The 21,920-nt window shown below is 28.7% G+C and overlaps 1 pseudogene across 1 annotated transcript; it reads right to left on the bottom strand.

Moving 5' to 3' along the window:
* Positions 1–12,270: 12,270 nt before the first annotated feature.
* LOC145803672 (transmembrane 9 superfamily member 3 pseudogene) lies at positions 12,271–20,420 on the bottom strand (annotated as a pseudogene). Its single transcript, XR_014345545.1, has 3 exons — positions 20,301–20,420; positions 13,987–14,055; positions 12,271–13,048 (listed from the first exon to the last, which is right to left on the bottom strand). The product of XR_014345545.1 is annotated as a transmembrane 9 superfamily member 3 pseudogene (transcript).
* Between the last annotated feature and the right edge of the window lie 1,500 nt (positions 20,421–21,920).

Raw genomic sequence — 21,920 nt, forward strand, 5'->3', positions numbered from 1 at the left:
GCGGATGACGAGTGGTGGCGGTGGTGGGTGGGTGGGTGACGATGGCGGGTGGTAGGTGGTAGTGAGTGGGTGAAGGCGGTGGTGGTGGGTGGTGGCAGGTGGGTGGTAGGTAATGGTGATGGTGGTGGTGGCGGTGGTGGTAGTGGTGGCGAGTGGGTGGCAAGTGGTGGAGGCGAGTGGGTGGCAAGTGGTGGATGGTGGTGGCTGGTGGGTGGTAAGTGGTGGTGGCAAGTAGGTGGCGGGTGGTGGTGGCAGGCGGATGGTAGTGGCAGGTGGCGGGTGGTGGGTGGTGGCGGGTGGTGGTGTTGGTGGTGGTGGGTGGTGGTGGTGGTGGTGGTGGCGAGGGGTAGATGGTGGTGGCGAGTGGGTGGAAGGTGGGTAATGGCTGGTGGGTGGTGGTGGTGGAAGACGGTGGTGGAAAATGGTGGCGAGTGGTGACTAGTGTTGGGTGGTAAAAAAAAAAAAACTCAAAACTAAAACGGAAACACATTTTTTATGTTTTCATTTTTTGGCCAAATTTATAAACTGAAACTGGTGATTTATAAATCAAAAATTTTACCAAACAAGTTTTTATTTGAGTATTTTAAATTTTTGTAAATATAAACAGAAAATTGAAAACGTAAGTGTTACCAAACGACACCTAAACTAAATTTTTTTTGTAGCTAAAGATTGCAGATTTAGCGACCAAAATATTTTTTATTTTCCATGACTAACACACAGTTAGTAGCCAAAAATGAAATAAATACCAATAAAATAAATTTATAATATTTAAAGATTGCACATTTAGCGACCAACTTATTTTTTAGTAGCCCAAAATGCTATTTTTAACGACTAACACGTAATTAGTCACCAAAAGTAAACCGACTAAATTTATTTTTAGTAGCTAAATAGTGTACTTTTGCCGACCATATATTTTTAGTAACTAATGCATGTACCTTTGGCAACTAAATTTTTTTTAGTAGCTAATGTGTATACCTTTGGCGACTAAATAAAGTTTAGTTGGCATTTTTTTTATGGTCGCCAAAGGGCCTATTATTTTTGAACGAATGGAATAGTATAAACTTTTGTTTCATACTCTCTTTGAAGTATCTTAATTTGTGTTATTTAGTAGCTAAATAGTGTACTTTTGCCGACATAATATGCTTTTAAATCTCTTTTACATATAAATTCGTAATTCATAATATGTATTGTTGAATTATTTGTTACTAAGGCCAAGTTTGAGAAGATAAGAAAAAGTCAAAAAGTTAAAAAGTTAACACTATTCACCAAAAATCAACAATTACGGCTGCATAACTCTTAATCTTAATTTTTCCCTACAAACTAATTTTTATAATTTTTTAATACGAATTTTTTCATAAAAAGTCAAAAAGTTAACCTAAATATCCATATTTTTTTCTCAATTTTTTAGTCCAAAAAGATAAAAAAATACACTTATTTAGGACATCCTAAACAACCCCTAAATAATATTTTTAATACATATATAATATTTTTACGATAAATTCAAAATGGTATCCAATAACATACTGATATCAATAAGTATCATATCAAAAAAATATATATACTCAGATATTGTTTGTCAATTATACATTTTAGTTAAAAAATTAATAAGTCATTATAAATTATCAAATTATTATTTTAACTTTTTTATATAATCATTTATAAAAAATTAAAAAATTATTAAAATAATTTATTTTCCGTCAGGCCGAGAGAGAGTTGGAGAGAGATGGGGGCACACAAGAGTAAGGCATTAATGAGATTCCTTCAACGGTTCAAACCTCACGAGTTGTACTGTCCTGTTACTACTACGATGCAGTGTGCCACCAGCTGTACGGCTCTTTTCCCATGTACCACCGACGCAATCGTGTATCATCTATCTACAAGTTTTTTTTTTTTTTTTTTAATAATATTTATAAATGGGAGATTTACTAAAAAAAAAAATTTAAGTGTTTATATTTCAATTAATTTATAAGATATTTTTATATTTTAATAGGTTTTATTATTTGAATATTTGATCTATCAAATCATAATTTTCATATTTAAGATATTTTATAAACATTTCTACCTTTATAAATATTTTTTGAATAATTAGTAATTTGGTGATGTGAACATTCATATTTTACAATGTAAATATTCATATTAAGGTATGAATATTCACATTGACATATTAACGTTCACATTGATAGTGTGAACATTCACATCACAAAATATTCGCACTGTAAATTTGAATATTGTTAGGGATATTTTGATAATTATGTCACTCATATGACTTATCAAAATATAAGAAAATAATATGAACTAAATAGAATATAAGTAAGTGAAAAGAGATTTATGAAAAAGTGTCCAATTTATAAATATATTTTAATGATTTTTTTTAAAGAGAATTATAATTTAGTTGTCAGAAAAAAATATTTATAAAATATTTATAAATATTAATAAATAAAGGGGTAAATGATAAATATGTTTTCTGAAATTTATTTAAAATATTAATTATTCTTTGTGATTTTAAAAATTATATCGCGTCAAAATTTTTAATTTCATAACAAATTAACTCTTTTAGTAATAAATTATTAAATTAATTAATAATTTTTAATTACGTTTAAAAAATATATTTTAATTAATAATCGAAGTAAAGAAAATTTACAAAAAAAATGTCTTTAAATTTTTGAAAATAAATTTTTTTGGCTTATTTTAATTTAAAGTAGTTTTAATTTTTTCAAACAGCACTTGTTAGCCAGATTTATATTTATAAGACTAATGTTTATGTAGATTTTCATATATTATTATTTGATATTAGGATTTGTATAAAAAAAAATGTTGAGATAAATTCATTATATCTCCTTTATTATGAGATCAAGTTTTCATTTTCTTTTATTTAGGAAAAATTACATTTAAAAAAAGAAAAAAAAAACTCAAAAGTTTGAACTTTCTAATAAAATAAAATATTAATTTTTTTAATTTAAACTATAATATTTTTATTTATTTTTAATTTAAATTATTAAATTATTTTTGTTAAGTAAAATTGATTTTACGATGATATTTTCTTTTAGTCATTAATATATGTGTATATAAAATATTTTTCTTTTTTTTTAATTTAATGATTAAAATATTATTTATTTTTTTATAATTTATTATTCTATAATTTATGACACGCATTTCTCCGAACGAAGCCAAAACCGACGCTGGCATACAACAATAAAAACGATCTGTGGATTGTTGAGAAAAGTTGTTGGGAGAAAAGTTGTTGGGTAGTTTGTGAGGGTGAAAATTTTGAAACGACTTGAAATGTATACCAAATTAGTTGGTTAGGATTGTTTATTTTTTGACATAAATATCACGATTCGATAATATAAATATCAAAATAAATTATGTTAGTGTTAAATTTGTATAACACGATATTAATACGGATAATTCGTGTAATAAAGAATCAAGATCTCTCAATCCCAAAATAATAGTCTTTTTTAGAAAATTTAACTTTTTTGATAGTATAATTATTGTACTTTAAAAATATTAATTTTTCAAAATTACCTTTTGATAGTGCATTTTTTTTTTTTTGAGAATATCAATTACTATAATTGTTTGTATTGTTAATGGATTTAAAAAAAAGGACAAAATCGAAAATTTATATTATTTTAGTCCTTAATTTTTGAAAATGGACTAATATTTTATGATAATGAAAACCGAAATAAGATACTAATGTTTTGAAACGGAGGGAGAATAATATTTATTAAAGAATATCATGACATTTTTAATCTCTTATATAATTACATTCAATTTATTAAAAAGTATGTAAAATGAGATTTTAAGTTTAATATAGATTTTGATTTTGCTTTTAATTGAATTTAATGTATTTTTTATCTATTATTTGAGTTAATCTAGCAAAAGATATAATAATAAAATATAATTTTTATAAATTAAGAAAATCAAATTAAGTTAAAATCAAATATTTTTGTAAATAATTTTATTTAATAAAGATTATTTTTATGAAATTTAACTTGGGAAGAAATTTTTAAATTTTTTTGATATAATTAATATTTTTAGTTAATGGTAAGAAATTTTGATATAAAATATTAATACGACACAAATCAGACACAGAACGAAAATGACATAACACTATAATACAAAATAATAAACCGATCGAGTGAATATTGAGATAATTTCAACACAAATCCAAAATGACACAATACAATGTCCACGCTTAGACTTCGTTTGGGAACATATTATTTTAATAATTTTTTAATCTTATACAAAAAAAAAATACAAAAAAATAAAATGAATGATATAATAATTTATAATAACTTTTTAATTTTTTTTATTAAAATAGAAAGTTATCAAACAAGATCTTAGTAGTTTGGACATTGACACGTAATGCTCCACGTTCTTTGTGATTGGTTCACACAATAAGATATTTTTGAATTGCAAAAGATAAGATGCGAACTGACCAATTATGAGTGGAGTGTTAGAGCAGCAGATACGTGATATTTGGGCCCATTTGGCTTCACTCCCTTCTCTGTCGGCGGCCCGCGGGACAAGGGTTCGATTCTTTGGACTGGATCTACCGCCCACTGTCCTCGGCCGAAGCAAATGCACATTCCTAGAATAAAAAATAAATAAAAAATAAAAAATAATAATTATTCAGTAATTTTAAAATATAGATACGTGATATTTTAAAATATTATAATTGACGAAAAGAATGGATAAGTGAGATATCATGTTAGATAATTGAATAATATGAAGAAATATATTAAATGATGATTAATTAGGGAATATAGCCACATAATATTTTAAAAATATTAAATAATTTCCCATAAAAAAGTATCCATATGATCTCCTGGACGGTGTTGTTTGGAATTGTTAAGCGCACTACGGACCTAATTTTAATAATTTAAATTATTTAATGTGAAAATTTTACTAAGTATTTTATTCTCATAAAAAATCAAATCAATCGAATATCGATAGTGACTTAATCAGAACATATTTTTATTACAATTTATTTTTAAAATCATATTTACTATTGAAAAAAATATGATCTCATCAAGTAATTATCAATATTCGATTAATGTGATTTTTCACAGGAATAAAATACTCGACAAGTCCTACACATTGAATGGTTCGGGTTATCAAGATTGAACCCATGGTGGGCCTATGGACCCAACAGTATGCTCTAGTCCAATTTTAGACTAGAAACAAGCCTGATCCAACAGAAAAATTGCTTTTAGGGTTTAGTTTTTCTCAAATTGTTATTTTAATTTGAAATAGCATATGGGTTTGATAGATTCATTTGGAACGAATTTCGATGATTTAAATGGTTTACTTTTTAAGACTCATTAAGTAGAATATTCGTATAAAAAATCAAGTTGATTAGATATCGATAGCTATATATTTGAACCATATTTATTTTTAAAAAAATAGACGACAAATAAAATTTTAATAATTACCATTCAGTTTTTGTAATACAAATTGAATTCAAACATATAATTATCAATATCTAATTTTTTGCATAAATATTCTACTCAACAAGTCTTAAAAAGTGAATAGTTCAAATCACTGAAATTGATTCCCAAATGAGCCAACCAAACCAAAATGTTTTCTATCAATTTGAGAGAAGTTAAACCCTCGTTTTTATACATTGTCTACAATTCTACCTTTTTGGATTTTTGCTTATTTTGAAATTGAATATTTTAATTGATTTTTTTATTTTTTTATAAAAAGATTTTTTTTAATTTTTTTAGCCTATTGACAAACAAGACCTAAGGAATAGTTTGGCAATTAAGTTTTAAAAAAATTAAATTCATTAAAAAAAAAGTTTAAAATTCTTTCTTCTTCTGTCTACTTTTTACATTTTTTTTAAAAAAAAAAAAAAAAGAGTTAAAGAATCATTCCTAAGTATTTAAGTTTTTTTCACATTATATTTAATTAAAAAATAACTTTTCAAACTAACTCGTAATTTGTTTTTTTTCATGTTGCATGTTCTATTTTCTTATTCTTTTCTTTTCTAATATATAAAAATAAAAAAATATTTTTTTAAAAAATATAACTAATTTTTTTTTGTGTTGCCAAAAGTATTAGTGCCCGTTTAACAACTTTGACATTTTTTTAGTGTTTTTTTGAATTTTTAATTTTAAGAAAAAGTTAACAAACGTGTTAATGTTTGGAATTATTTTTTTAATTGAATATATAATCGTAAAAAAAATTTAATTAATGAGTATGATTTTTTTTTTTTTTGACTTTTTATAATTTTTTAACTTTTTTAATAAAAGAAATTGACTACCAAACAGGACTTAATATGCGATTTATGTGATTCGACGTGACCTACCATCATTCTTAACTTACTTTTTAAAATTCAATCTTTGTTAATTGAATCTATAAAATCAAAGAGTTTGACATACAACTAAAAAATCATATCTGTTTTTTAAATTATTTTTATCATTAGTGATCTGTTTTAAAATTATGTCAAATTTTTTTTTTTTTTCAAGTTCATCTTGTGTAAATGAATCTAAAATGTAAAAAATACTTCAAAGAAAGTTCATTGGAGACACACACACAAAAAAAGGGAAAAAAAAAAGGAATTTTCTTTGTCCTTTTCGAATTTTTTTTTTTTTAAATTACTTTACTAGTCCATCTAATTGAATAGAATCTAAAAGTGTATTGCTTTTTAAAAATGTTCACAAAAATTTATCATATAAAAAAATAAAAAAAACTAACAAAAAAAAATTAGTAAGAAAACCAACCCCGGACAACCGCTTATGGTGTGGAGTAGGTATTTAAGAGTTTTTAGTTTATATTTGTTTATGCCTTTTACATTTTACTGATGCTATAATGATGAAATGTAGGTATTAAATTTTACGTATTAATTATTTAATGAGTAATTTAAAATATGTTACTCAAATTTTATCATAGTATTATTATTTATGTTCAAGGCATTGAATCAAATAAAAGAGAAAGAGCATTGAACGCTTGTATTTATACTTCACTTTTTTTTTTTTTTTTTTGGTTAGAAAGAATTTATACTCCACTTTTAGTCACTTACATTCCCATGTGAGATGCTAAAAAAACAAAAAAAATAAAATAAAAATACAAAAATAAAGTGTGAGTGACTTGAAGTGAAATATGATATTCATACTCCCTTTTTTTGTCTCTGACAATTCGGTAATGAGAGGTATAAACAATATGATTAACTTATCTCTGTTTGGCTTGAGGGAAAGAGACGTGAAGAAAAGAGTTAATTGTTGAGGGAAGAAATGAAGGAGAAGGAAAGGGCGGGAAAGTTTCCTCTCTCTTGTTTTGTTAGATAATAGTTAATTAATAAGATATATATACGTAACTAAATATTTTAATATATTATTATAAGAAATACTTTACTTTTTCTTTCTGTTTCTTTCTAATTTTGAAGGGAATGAAGGACTTAAAATGTTTGTACTTTTCCCCCTTCATAATCCCTCCATGCCTTTTCGTTTTCCTTATTATAAATTAGGGCAATTGACACATAAATTCTAAAAAGTTGTGGATCAATTAGTCCTAATTTTATTTTAATAAACACAGAAGTCCCATTGAATGGGAATTAACATATTTGCCCATGTAGTTTACTGTATTAGCCACATTTGGAAAATATATTAGTCACGTTTGAAAAAAGTACACTAAAGACTTTTGTATTTATCCTGTATTAGTTACGTTTGGAAAATACACTGGGTCACGTTTGAAAAATACACTAAGAGTCATGTTTGAAAAAAGTACACTAAGGTCATGTTTGATTCACAATACTAATAGTGAGGTATTAATAATCCTATCAAATTAGTGTGTTATTAACTATCCCACTCCTACCCCATTACTAATAATCCTACAAATTTGTTGGATTAATTATCCATTGGATTAATAATCCTAAACCAAAATGTCAAAACAAACATAGGATGATTAGGCCCACGGATTAATAATCCTAATCCCATGCTTTAATCCTTCTAATCAAACATGCCCTAAGAGATTTGTTATTTGTTACTATATTAGCCATGTTTGAAAAATACACTAAAGGCCACGTTTGGAAAATACACTGGCCACGTTTGATTTTTTTTATTTGTTCTGTATTAGCCACGTTTGAAACACTAGTCATATTTGAAAAAAAAAATTTATTTATTTATTATGTATTGATCACGTTTGAAAAATAAATTAATCACGTTTGCAAAGAAATCAAAATCCCAACATGATTGAAGGAAATCAAAATCCCTGCTAAACGTGCCACCCCCAACAATGAAGGGGCAAAATCGTCACCAGCATCCATACCATGTTCCCCTTCAGGACCTACTGGGTCATATTTTCCCGAATAGGACTTCATGGTGTAAAACAAAAACAAAAAAAAACGAGGGACCATTTAGAGCAAAACTCTTCAAAATGAGTCTTTTCAATAATTTTTCTTATAAATTAATCCAAACATGATTTTAATTACATTCACATCACTACATGTTGTGAATAAGAATGTGTTGTCAATTAAAAATTTAACATGTTGTGAACATTCACATCACTACATTAGATGAGAGAATTTTTCGGGAAGTATTGTGAACGTTCACATCAAATGAGAGAGAATGTTCACAGTATTTTTAATATATTGTCAATTAAAAATAAAAAAGTTCACATATTGTGAACGTTCACATCACTACATTAGATAAAAAAGAATTTTTCGAAAAGGTGTAGTGAACGTTCACATTAGATGAGAGAGAATGTTCACATCATTTTTAATGTGTTGTCAATTAAAAATATATTCACATCAAATGAGAGAGAATGTTCACATTATTTTTAATGTGTCGTCAATTAAAAATATATTCGCATTATATAATAATATAAAATAATAACATCAATGTTATTTAATTTGTGTATAAATTTCATATGCTTTGGTCATTTTCCTTCTCTCTCCACGTTAAATGTCAACATTAAATATCAATATTAAATATAAGGGCATAAAAGTCTAAGAAAATAGGAAAAGGGGTGCCTGCTGTACAGCAGGCACTGCCGTGCCTACTCGACCCATGGTTTTGTTTTTTTTTTTTTTTTAATATAATTTTTCCTTTGTTTTTTCTTTTTTATTGGTGTGTGTTGCATGCACGGCGCACCCTGCTGTGCTTAAGCACAGCAGGTGCCCCTTGTCCAAGAAAATAATGTAAATCAAGAAAAATAACTTTATGGAATAAAAATATAAATATATAGGACTAAATGGGTTAAAATATTCTTTTATAGACTTCTTAGATTAAAATACTTCTAAATAAGATTTACCAATAAAAATCGCTTTTGATGTTCAATATACATTTAACAACCCTTTTTTTTCTTTTTCTTTTTCTTTTTTTTTATTGGGGAACACAAACCACTTGCTTCGATTGATATCTACATGTTTTCCTCAGTCACATGGTTTGCCCACATTGATGGCAACATGTCAATGCTGTTGGTTAGCCAAAACAGGTCGATGTAGCCATAATTTGAGATGTTTTGTTAAAGTTTTGTTTGGATATTAAATTTGTAGAGGAAAGTGAATAAATTTAGAATTAAAATTTTTTACCTTCTTTATTATTTTATTTTACAAATTTTTGAATAAATTCAAGAATCAAACAGACAGGCTGTACTTAATGATGCTGGCTTAAGGGAAGGAATTTCAAAGGCAATAACCTTCTGAAGTATGAAATTATAGTAATGTTAGTAATGTCAATGGGGTGATAGGCTAACATTAATTTTTGCATGCAACAATGGCTACAACAAGTTGGGCCTTGAATGACGAAATTTTTTTGTCTCCAAAGAGCTAATTTCGTCACTATAGATATTTGTGAGGAAATATTTTCGTCACCGGTTTCGTCATTGAATGTTTGTCACTAAAAACCACTGTGACGAAAAATAATTTCGTCACCAATGAGATTACTTCAGTGACAAAATTTTTTGTCACCAATAAAACAACATTTTGTCCCCAAAAATTCTCATTTTCGTCACCAAATAATTATTCAGTATCATATTTATAACTTTAGTTGACGAATAAATTTGTCACACATGTTGATCAATGATGAGGAAATAATTTCGTCACAGTAAGATATAAAGGTGACGAAATTTTTTGTCTCCAAAAGTCATACATGGGTGACGAAATATATTTCGTCACAAATATATATATACGTGACGAAATTTTTAGTCACCAAACAACAAAAACAATGAAATCTTTCATATATAAATTGCAATAAATTGTCACAAAAAATATTTATTAGTGACAAATAATCACTTAAGTTCAAATGACGAAAAAAATTCATTATTGAACTTGTTCCATATTTTATATTTCAATTTAAATTATTATTTTACAAATATCCCTGCTCATATTCCAATAGCTTTTTAAATGTACTAAGAAATCCACTAGCTATTATACACCACTCCACAAAAAAATTCAATAAACAATTTATATTATAAATGAAAATATATCCATCAAACAAATTTAATAGTAATCCATTAAGTAAAATAAATAAAACCATCACAGCAAACAGCAAATTCCAAATGAACTAACGTGAAGTCCACAAGTAAATAAATAACACTCGACTAGGTTTAAAACTAGAACTAAGTATCAGTTCAGGAAAAAAAATTCAACACTTGATCTTGATTTGCAAGTATGCTTCCAAACATTATCAAAAATCAATCTGCAAAAAAAATAAACAAGAAAAATATTAATATATTATGAATTACATCAAAACTCATATATAAATAATTTTATTTTATGAACCAATTTAGTAGAAATGCACATAACAATCCAAAACTTTAAATAATTGAGGTGATCCTTGATGATAAAGCAACACGAATAAAAGAATTCCTCAATTGCTGCAACTGCTGCTTCTTTCCCTACTACTATTGCTTTCTATTCACTAGTCTCCTTCTCTGTTTCGAAGCTTAGTCTTAGACTCAATCTCATCAAGTCAAGACTTAATTAAATAGGTGAGAATATTGTTTAGGTTTGATAGTCATAACAAACAACCAAAGTCTAACAACCAGGCAATATGTATATACAAACTTTTTCATTTACACTGGGGATTTAAGAATAGGTGGCCTTTCTGTAGAACACATTCTACTAATGGGATTCATCACTAGTGGAGGATTATATAAAAGTCCACATATTTTTTCGATTTTCCATTTACACTGAAGAGTTAAGAACAAGTGGACACTCTATAGAACACATTTTATTGATAGGATTCATCACTACTTCAGTAACTTTGCCAGTATTCATCATCATTCCATATTCTAACATTAGCATAAGCAATGTACATCAGTCAATAGGAGTATTTTCCACCACCAATTCACATCAATAGAATGCAGATGGTCTATCATAACAAATGAGCTCATGATATTACACAGAACAAAGCAAAGTAACCTCAAACCAAAGAAAAGGAACTCAGAAATATCAGTTTCAAAACAAAGAAAGGGGAAAACGTTTCCCATTTAAGACAAGTACATAAACATCCAATCTGTGCACAGGCTATAGCCTTAAATTCATATTCTAAGCATCTGAAGTGGTAGAGGAACAAATTTAACATAAGGTAGAAAAAACCTTACACAAATTTTATGACACACTTACCAAGCTTGGGCAGCATTGCACCAACAAATATACACATACAGATAAAGAGTGGACAAGGCCCAATTTTGAAATTGAGTCTTCCAGTGCATGATCAAATATCCTAGCAACAAAACTGAAAAAAAAATAAAAATATCAGAACCATTTGGTGGGTTTCTATCCAATTAAAACCAGCAAGAGACCAACAACTAGTTACAAGGAGATATCAAAATCAAAACCCTACAAACCTTGGGCTAGAAAGTTTAGCTGCAAGAGTTGACGAGGCATTACGAGTTATAGCACTTAAAGTCTCTGCTGCATTAGCATGAACTTCAGGATGACCTTGTTCAATTTTAACAAAGTAGTCAACATGATTTGTTGCAAAACAAGAGTGGACAAGGCCCAATTTTGAAATTGAGTCTTCCAGTGCATGATCAAATATCCTAGCAACAAAACTGCAAAAAAATAAAAATATCAGAACCATTTGGTGGGTTTCTAGCCAATTAAAACCAGCAAGAGACCAAAAACTAGTTAGAAGGAGATATCAAAACAAAAACCCTATAAACCTTAGGCTAGAAAGTTTAGCAGCAAGAGTTGACGAGGCATTACGAGTTATATCACTTAAAGTTTTTGCTACATTAGCATGAACTTCAGGAGGACTTTGTTCAATTTTAACAAAGTAATCAACATGATTTGTTGCAGAACAAGTGACATGGACACCTAATGAATTGAAAAATACTGTTTACATGCAAAAAACTATACCAAGCAACCATTTGAACACAAACACCAAAATCAAACAATAGAGGTGACAATATTTGTAGCTGCAATTGATCATTAGAAAATATGCAATAAAAATGATAATCCCTACAATATAATCACCTATGGAAAAATGATCATCAAAAAAATATACCAGACAAGAAAAAAGCATCACCACTTAACAGAATCTTTCAAAGCATGAGAAATATTTCACTGAGCAGAATAAATAAATAATATAAACCAGGGAACTGCACACATACCTCCACCACCACTCATGGTCTTCAACAACAAGTTGAAAATATGTCAAAGCCACAGTGATGAAACCAGTAACAATTAGGAGAATGATGAGGACTATAAATAAGATGTTGTATATAGTGTAAATCCTGTGACCCAAACACTCACGAATATGTAATAGAGTTCAATATAGATTGCATTGAAAGGCAAAAACCCAGCCATTGCCATCTGAGGAAGTGCTCCATGATACCAAGGCAATGGCGGGATCTCTCTAGGATATTTTGTGGTGCGAACAGAAGCTTGAAACTCAACTGTGCTATTCTTTCCTGCGATACCACCCAACACTAGCAAAGGTGATGTGACAAAAGTTCATATGAAAACTATCACCACAATGGTAACAAATGGCAGTGCTGCTGTGGCATTGTAAAAAATTACAACAGTGTTGAGGAAACAGAATGTGACATGCAGAGGTCCGCAAAACAGGCTTCCAGTCAAAAACAAATTTCTCACCTACGAAGTCAGGGATTAAAAATTAGATCAGCATTTGATATGCACAAAAGTAGAACAAGGGAAAATCAAAAAATAGCAGAAATCCCAATTGTCTACATCTCTCTGATCATCATGATGGTACTTCCATCATGCACCACATTGATTGGGTGAAGAATATATTATTGTTGTCCCATTTCAAAACAACTCCCAAAAGAAAAAAAGAGAATTGAATTTTGATCATTTCCGACAATTTAAGTTTATTATTAGCTAGACAGTATATGCATGTGATGAATTTCATATTATTCACTCCAACATGAAGTAACCAGACCCCATTTTTAAAAATCAGTAGGAATGGCTACTCTACTTTCATCGTCCCAGGTAATGTTTAAAAGAAACCTACAAAAAAAAAATTACATCTTTCTTAACTAGACAATGCAAAAGTAGATTTCCCTACTAACCATTTTTTTTATAAGCTTTTCCATGGTACCAACTGAAGTTGTACAAAAGTGTATTACAATAAAATTTTTCTTAAATTTTCATTTTTCAAGATATCAAACTTCTCTCTCAGATACACCAATACAAAAATCCAAACTCTCTGCAAGTGTGTGTGAAAGAGAAAAACATCAACCACTTGATTGGTCAAAAAACACAATGTAAGCACATACTTTATAAGAATACAATATTTTCAAATGGCAGAACAGAGGGGAGCACTTTTATTTCATGAAAGCCCTAGTTCTCTAATTCTTTAATTCCAAGTAGAACAGGTTCTATATATTCAAATGTTAAAGAACAAACAACCTTAAAGCCAATATATTATAAAGGTACTAAAACAAGAAACAACTACAAGAAATGAGGCTATACAAAGTCTCCAAAACTTGGAGACAGGAACTCATGAGTCTTGGCACTAAATCTACACAAAATCATAATAAAAGTTAGAAGCAGAATCCAAGGCCACATACCCAATTTATTCCTTCCAGCTGGCAATAGAAAGAGGCTGCAGTATAGCCTGCAATCCCAGATGTAAGAGCCTTTCAAACCATCAAGCACACAGCGTCGACGAAGTTGACATCGATGAACCAATCGGAGATGCAATCAAACGTAGTTTTCAGATCGTTACAGTGAGAAGCTTCGAGGAGGCACTGCGAGACCTCCACTTCGCACCAGAAATTCAGATCATTGCAATCGATCGGTTGAGAGAGATTAGGACCAGAAACTCAGATAATTTCAGATCGTTGCAATCGACCGATCGAGAGAGATCGATTGAGAGAGATTGGGGTTTAGAGAGAAGTGAGAGAGAGTCGATCAATTTCCCTCAGATTCAGCATTTTTTTAGTAGTGGATGAGAGAAAACTGAAGCACCAAAAACGGGAGGGAATTAGTAGGGTTATTTTTTTCATTACGGCAAAATCTCAAAGTTCTTCCTTTAAAAGTGGTGATAAAATCACTAAAAATTTCAAAATATGAAAATTATTGACGATAAAAGTATATTTCTTATCAAATAATTTTAAAATATTTAAAATTAATTTTTTTTAAAAAAAATATTTAAAATTATTGGTGACGAAAATATACTCATCACTAATAATTTTATAATTGGTGACAAATTTGTTTTGTCACTGAAGGTCTCAAATTTTGGTGTCACCCAAAAATATTAGGAGGAAAATCTTTGGTGACGAAATTTAATTTTTTTTTCACCTAAAAAGAAGTATTTATTGACAAAAATAAATTTCGTCACCTATTATTTTTATTTTTTTATTATATGTGACAAAAAATTTTAATTCGTCACGAATTATTCTTATTTAGTGACGAAATTTATTTTATTCATTGTTTTTTGTCACCATAATTACTTAGAGAGCTAATTAACTTGTGTTTTGTTTTGGGTGTGAGAGAGAGAGAGAGAGAGAGTGGAAAATTGATAAACAAAAATGAAAAGGAAAAAAAAGTTAGTAGTCTATTTTTTTCCATTACCGCCCAATATGTCAAAGTTTTTCCTCCCAAATTAGTGGCAAAATAATTTTTCCTCACTAAAAAGTCTCAAAATATTAAAAATTATTAATGACAAAAATATATTTCTCACCAAATGGTCTTAAAATATTAAAAATCAAGTTTCTAAAAAAAAAATATATACAAAATTATTGGTGACGAAAATATATTCCTCACTAATAATTTTATAATTTGTGACAAATTTTTTTCTCACCAAAAGTCTCAAAATTTTGGCGCCACCAAAAAAAATTAGTGGGAAAACTTTCAATGACAAAAATTAATTTTTCCTCACCTAAAAATAAATATTTGTTGACAAAAATAAATTTCGTCACCTATTATTTTATTTTTTTATTATATGTGACAAAATTTTATAATTCGTCACGGATTATTCTTATTTAGTGACGAAATTTATTTTCTTCACTACTTTTCGTCACCATAGGTTACTTTTGTTGTAATTGTTAATTTGTTGCTGTTTATTTTAAAGGTACATCACACTTGCCACTTAGCTTTCAAAAAAATATACTTAGTCTTACAAGTTTAATATAATTATATTTTTTTTTAAAAAAAAGAAGAAGCTGACACTAAAAAGTTGACACTTAGATTTATTTTTATTTTTTTTAAAAAAAAGTTGATATGATTAAAACTAATTCAGAAAAGGGTAGACACTAAAATATGTTTTATTTTTTCATAAATCCATTTTTACCTATTTATATTCCATTAAGTCCACATTTATTTCTTATATTCCAATAAGTCATATGAGTGACATAGTTACCAAAATATCTCTAATAATATTCACATTTATAATGCGAATGTTTCATGATGTGAATATTCACACGGTCAATGTGAATGTTCACATCATTAATGTGAATGTTCATACTATTAATGTGAACATTCACACGTCAATGTGAATATTCTCATTGTAAAATATACATATTCACATCACCAAATTGCTAACCGTTAAAAAAATATTTGTAATTGTAGAAATATCCATAAAATACATTAAATATGAGAATTATAATTTGGTAGATCAAATGTTCAAATAATATGACTTATTGAAATACAAGAATATCTTATAGACTAATTAGGATGTAAACAATTGAAAAAAGATTTTCTAATAAATCTCTCCTAAAATAAAGAAGGGTAAATATACAATTTAGTATAAATAAATGACAACATTATTTTTTTATCCATACAACTCACTTGAAAAAAGATCAAGTGTTATGTAAATTAAAATTTTGAGAGAAATTAGTGTAATCATATTAAAATGTAGGGTCACTATTTTTTCTCAAAATTTCAGCAAATGTGAGTGTAATTTACTCTTATTTTATAAGTGGAAGTTATAACACTCATTTTCTATCTTTTAGTAATAAATTTTTTCAATTATTTAAATTATTTAAGTAATAAATTATAAGTAATAAATGGGGTTAACTTAATTGTTAAGAACTTCTACACCTCACTAAGAAATTAGTGATTCGAATTTTCCCACCTACATGATTGTAATTTATTGAGTTTCATTATAATATTTTATATGGAAAAAAAAAAAAAAAAAACTACAAGAAAAATATTTTGGCACAAACTCTTAAAATAAAATAAAAATTACTACCTTAAAAAACTCAACAAACACATCTGGTTAATGGCAGATATAAGAATTTGATATATGGGGCACTTTCTACTCTCGGATAAATAAACCAACCACCACAAATGATATTAAACTACTCCCCATAGGAGTTGAACCTGAGATTTTACATTACAAGTGCCACACCACCATTATGCCAAATGCCCTAGTTAAAATTCATATAAAAAATTCATCAACATGATGTATCAATGACATTTGTGAAATTCCAAAGATAATAGTAGATGTTTTGATTGAAAATGAGTGAATCACAAAACCCCAGCTCATTCTTTATAGAATTTTTGTACAAGCATTTGTATATTTTACATTTTTCTTAAAACATCATATAGGGGGTACTTTTTAAGGGTAATACTAGAGACCTCAAATATTTTACTAAAAGTTTTACCAAATGTCTCATATGGGTGTGGGACCCACACAATGTGGGTCCCATGTGGGTCCTACATCCATATGAGACATTTGGTAAAACTTTTGATAGAATTTTTGGAATCTCTAGCATTTTTGATATTAAAGATACTCTTTGTATTCATGGGCACTAGTATAATCTTCAGAAAATGAAGGGTCACGTGCCCCCCAGAACCAGCCCTGGTCCAAAGCGAGCAAGATCGCCTTGGGCTCCCAAATTTCATCAAATTTTAAGAGTCCCCAATTAGTTTTAGCTCTTATGACGTTAGTATGTTTAAAAATAAAGACCCAAATTAATTAATTTAACTTCAAAGTTCAAATTAAAGATCCTTAGAGTATCTCTAACTCTTCATTACTTTTTTTTTTTTCCCATCTAATTTGATTCTAAATTTGAATAAAAAACTTAATTTGATATAAACTATTCTAACCATTTCATCAAAAAAAATTTAAAAACTTTTTAAAAATTCTTCCCTTACAGCAAATTTATGTTTTCATCAAATTTGTTGAAAAAAAAAAAATCTATACTGATTTAAAACATTTGATGAAAGGGTGTGGGTATATTAGTATTAAAAAAAAAAAAAATTACATGTACTTAATTACCATTTTATCTACCATTTTTTTAGTGATTATGTATATATTAATAATATATACTCTTAAAAATTAATTCAAAAAATATATTTATATATCTCATTCATTCTAGATATGACTCATATTAAACTAACTTTAAATTTTGAATAAATAATTTTTTTTTATATATACATAAAGGACATCAATTTTAAAATTTCACCTTAAGCTCCGAGGATCTCAAGACCGGTGAGAGAAAATGAAGGCCTGGGAGCATCCTATACCACGCAAAAAACATTTCTTTATTACCTTTTTATATCTCACATAATGGTTTTGTTCTTCTTCTTCTTTTTATTTGGAAAAATAACAGTACAAATGACAGTTCAAAAAATAATTTTAAATACACAAAAAGTTTATAAAATTGATTTTTAATATTATAAGAGTTATTATTAATAGGTAAATATTTAACGTTATTTTTTCTGGTAGTTATAGTTTGACGATGTCAGCAAATGTCATTAAAAAACATGTTAAATTTTCCAAGGAAGCACTCAACACATGTTACATTGAGAAACAATTGGCCACTTTATGCTGACCATTGCTGGAGATGCCTCAACTCAACATCAATCCAGCCATATCATTTCTTTATTTAAATTGGAACCCTATTTTGATTACTAGTCATTGTAGATCTCAAGCAATTTTAGAGAGTTCATGTAGATTGTGACACCCACTTAATTTTGCATAGGTAGACAATAACATCCAAAACTAACTCTCCCAAAAAAATGAAACAGTAATGATTTAGAACTCTAAATATAGAATTCTAAATCCACCACTAGTGAGGGGAAAAAATAAAAATAAAAACAGCATACACTGTGGCAGTGGGTGGGACCGACTGCCACATCACTAGTGGTACCTCTAATTAGAGATCTGAAGCTTTATTCAAAATGAAATTTGTATGTAAATTACACGTTTCATTCTTGTAATTTGATTTAAATTTTACTCTGATTGTTGTTTTAATTTTAATAATTTGATTCTTATACTTTAGGTCCTATTTTAATTTGGTTATTCTGTTTAAATTTTTGTTAATTTCTTCTATATGTGCACTTTAGAAAATAAATAAATGTCTCAAAATTGTTTGTTTTAACTTTCAACTCAAATGAAAGCATCAAATTAAAATTAGAATTAAATTGTAAGGATCAATTTATTTAATTTAAATCATAGAGATTAATATAAAATTTAAGCATGGCCCATTTACATTTTTAGGGTAAATTACACTTTGAATATCCGTATTATTTGACTTAAATTTTATAGGGCCATGCTACAGACCCCCAGTGGGGTGACCCCCACTGACGACCCCCAGTGACGTGTCGCACTGGGGTTGGCCGAAAATCTCAAAAAAAAAAAAAAAAAAAAACAATTTTTTTTGTCCAATGGGAGCTGACCCCTAGCACCCCCAGCTGGGGGTCTCAGTCATTTTTCAAATGTAAATAGACCGATGGCATGTACTTTATTGGAGAGGCTTCACCAACTTTTTGTTGCATGTGTCAAATTTCAAATGTCAGGGCATCACCAACCCTTTTGTCAATTTTTTTATTTTTTATTTTTAATAAGGATTTTTCATATTGAGATCCACTGAATTTTCCATATTGAGATCCACTAAATTGAAAATTTATTATTTTTTGTTTTGCATTTTCCTTTAAACTGAACAATCAAAACTCTCATTTTTAATCGTTAAAACAACAGAGCTTATTGCTAGGAATGAAATCATCTTACCGTTTTAACTAATTAGAAATGAGAATTTTATTCACCTACTTATCAAATATAAGATGATTAAGTTGTTGTTTTTACATAATATATAATGACTAACTAAATTTATTTTTAAATTAAACCATTATTTTTACATACTAGCCCCCCAAAAAAGTCAGTTTGGGGGGGGGGGTGGTGCCTAAAGCCTACCCATCATGATCATATATATATGATCCATCCTATGTATAAAGTTGGGAAAATGTTTGGGACTTCTAACGGGAATTCTCACGATTTTTATTGATGTATTGATCATTGATGTATTTGAATTTTTTTTAGAATTATGTCTGACAATGACATAAATAGTTCAGATCATTTTGAAAGTTAAACTAAATTTATTTTTAAATTAAATCATTATTTTTACATACTAGCCTTCCAAAAAGAGTCAGTTTTTTGGGGGTTGGTGGGAGTCCGGATCCTCGGCTGCCCATTCCTACGGCCGTTCTTGCGGCACTCCCAAAACGACGTCATTTTGGGAGAAATTTCAATTAAAAAAAAAAAAGAAAAAAAAAGAAAAAAAAGAAGACAGAACAGAATCAAAGAAGGAAGGAATAAAGGAGAAGAAGGAAGGAGAACGCAGATCCCCTTCTCTGGGTCCTTCAATCTCTGTTGCTCTGTTCAATCGGTGTTTGTGTGTTGAGCAAAAATGAAGATATTGATGATGATGATACATTTGCTTTCTTTTCTTCAATCTAGTTTCTTCACATTCAGGGGAAGAAGAACATGTATTAACAAACTCAACATTTCGAAGCATTGAAAACAAGCCCTGAATGTCCTCAAAAAAACCCATTTGAATGCAAATCAAACACCTTCAGTTGCATCCATGAATCAAACCCATTTTGTGCTAAGTTGAATCCATGAATCAAACCACCCATTTGAATGCAAATCAAACACCTTCAGTTGCATCCATGAATCAAACCCACTTTGAGTCAAGTCCGAATCAAACCCATTTTGTGCTGAATTGAATCCATGAATCAAACCCACTTTGATTCCATGATGCTGAGATGAATCCATGGTACTGAGTTGAATCCATTAATCAATCCATGAATCCATGAATCAAATCCATGAAGTGAATCCATGAATCAAACCCACTTTGGAACACACAAAGTGGATGGATGGCATCTGTTATCCATCTCTCTCTCTCTCTCTCTCTCTCAAGCGATGCAGATTTCTTCTCCCTTCTTCCTTGATTCTGTTCTGTCTTCTTCTTTCATTTTTTTTTTTTAATTGAAATTTTTTTCAAAACGACGTCGTTTTGGGGTACCGCAGGAACGGCCGCAGGAATGGGCGGCTGAGGATCCGGACTCGGATTGGTGGTGCCTAAAACCTACCATCATGATCATATATATATGATCCATCATGTGTATAAAATTGGGAAAATGTTTGGGACTCATAAAGGGAACTCTCACGATCTTTACTGATGTATTAATCATTTATTTTATTATTGATGTGTTTAAATTTTTTTTTAGAATTGTGTCTGACAGTAACATGAATAATTCAAATCATTTTGAGAGTTGTGTTTTGTGAAAATATCTATCATGATAAGGTTGTCTGGTATATACTGTATTGAGGGTGGTCCCACCTCACCTACTGACCCAACTACCCCAGTCTCTTGATTCTTAGTCATTTGGCACTAACCAAGAGGATTACTTTAGGAAGAGAAAATATATTGTGTGTTAATTAAGCCTCCGTTTGGGAAGTGGGTTGGCTTTTTGGCTTTTTGGCTTTTTTGGCTATTTTAGCCTGGGCTAAAAAGTTTAGTTTGGGAAGGGCTTTTTGGCTTTTTGGCTTTTTTGATTTTTTTTGTGAGAGAAGAGTGTAATGATTATGGGTTGGATGTGATGTTTTGTTTGTTGTGGCTAAAATAGCCTGTTTTGTCTTTTGTGGCTATTTTAGCCCCAACCCAACTTGCCAAACACCACCTAAAAAATTTTATCTGTTCACATATAGTGCCTTGTGGGGCCTTCTCTACCAATCCCACCAACCAACTTCAATTCAGCCAACAACTTTCATGGTTACTTTTCCACTATTAGTAAAAATTACAATTATGGCCATTAATCCAACCATCTTAAAATTTAAAATTTTAATTCATTAAAATTTGTTTAATATCCTTTAATTATGTGAGTAAATTACAATTAAACATATTTTTAAAAATTTATTAAGTTATTAAACTAGATTTAAATAATCTATTATTTGACTCGATAAACTTATATATACTATAAACATAAAATTATTTAAACTTCATTCGTGTTTGACTTATTAAAAACTCATTTGAAATTGATTTTGTAAAGAAGCAAAATTTAAATATATTTAAAACTCGTTAAATTTTTAAATCAATTTTGAACAACTTAATATTCGTCTCATTTATAGCCTAATTACAATTCAGCGATACTTTCAAAAAATAATTACAAATTCATAAAAAAAAAATTAAGACTTTAATTATTAATATTTATAAAGTTTACAACTGAATTGGAATTTTTAATTTAAAAAAAAACTTAAATTGAATTATAATTT

This window comes from Camellia sinensis, chromosome 12, assembly GCF_055761805.1.
Source record: "Camellia sinensis isolate YWXY chromosome 12, ASM5576180v1, whole genome shotgun sequence".
Lineage (NCBI taxonomy): Eukaryota > Viridiplantae > Streptophyta > Magnoliopsida > Ericales > Theaceae > Camellia > Camellia sinensis.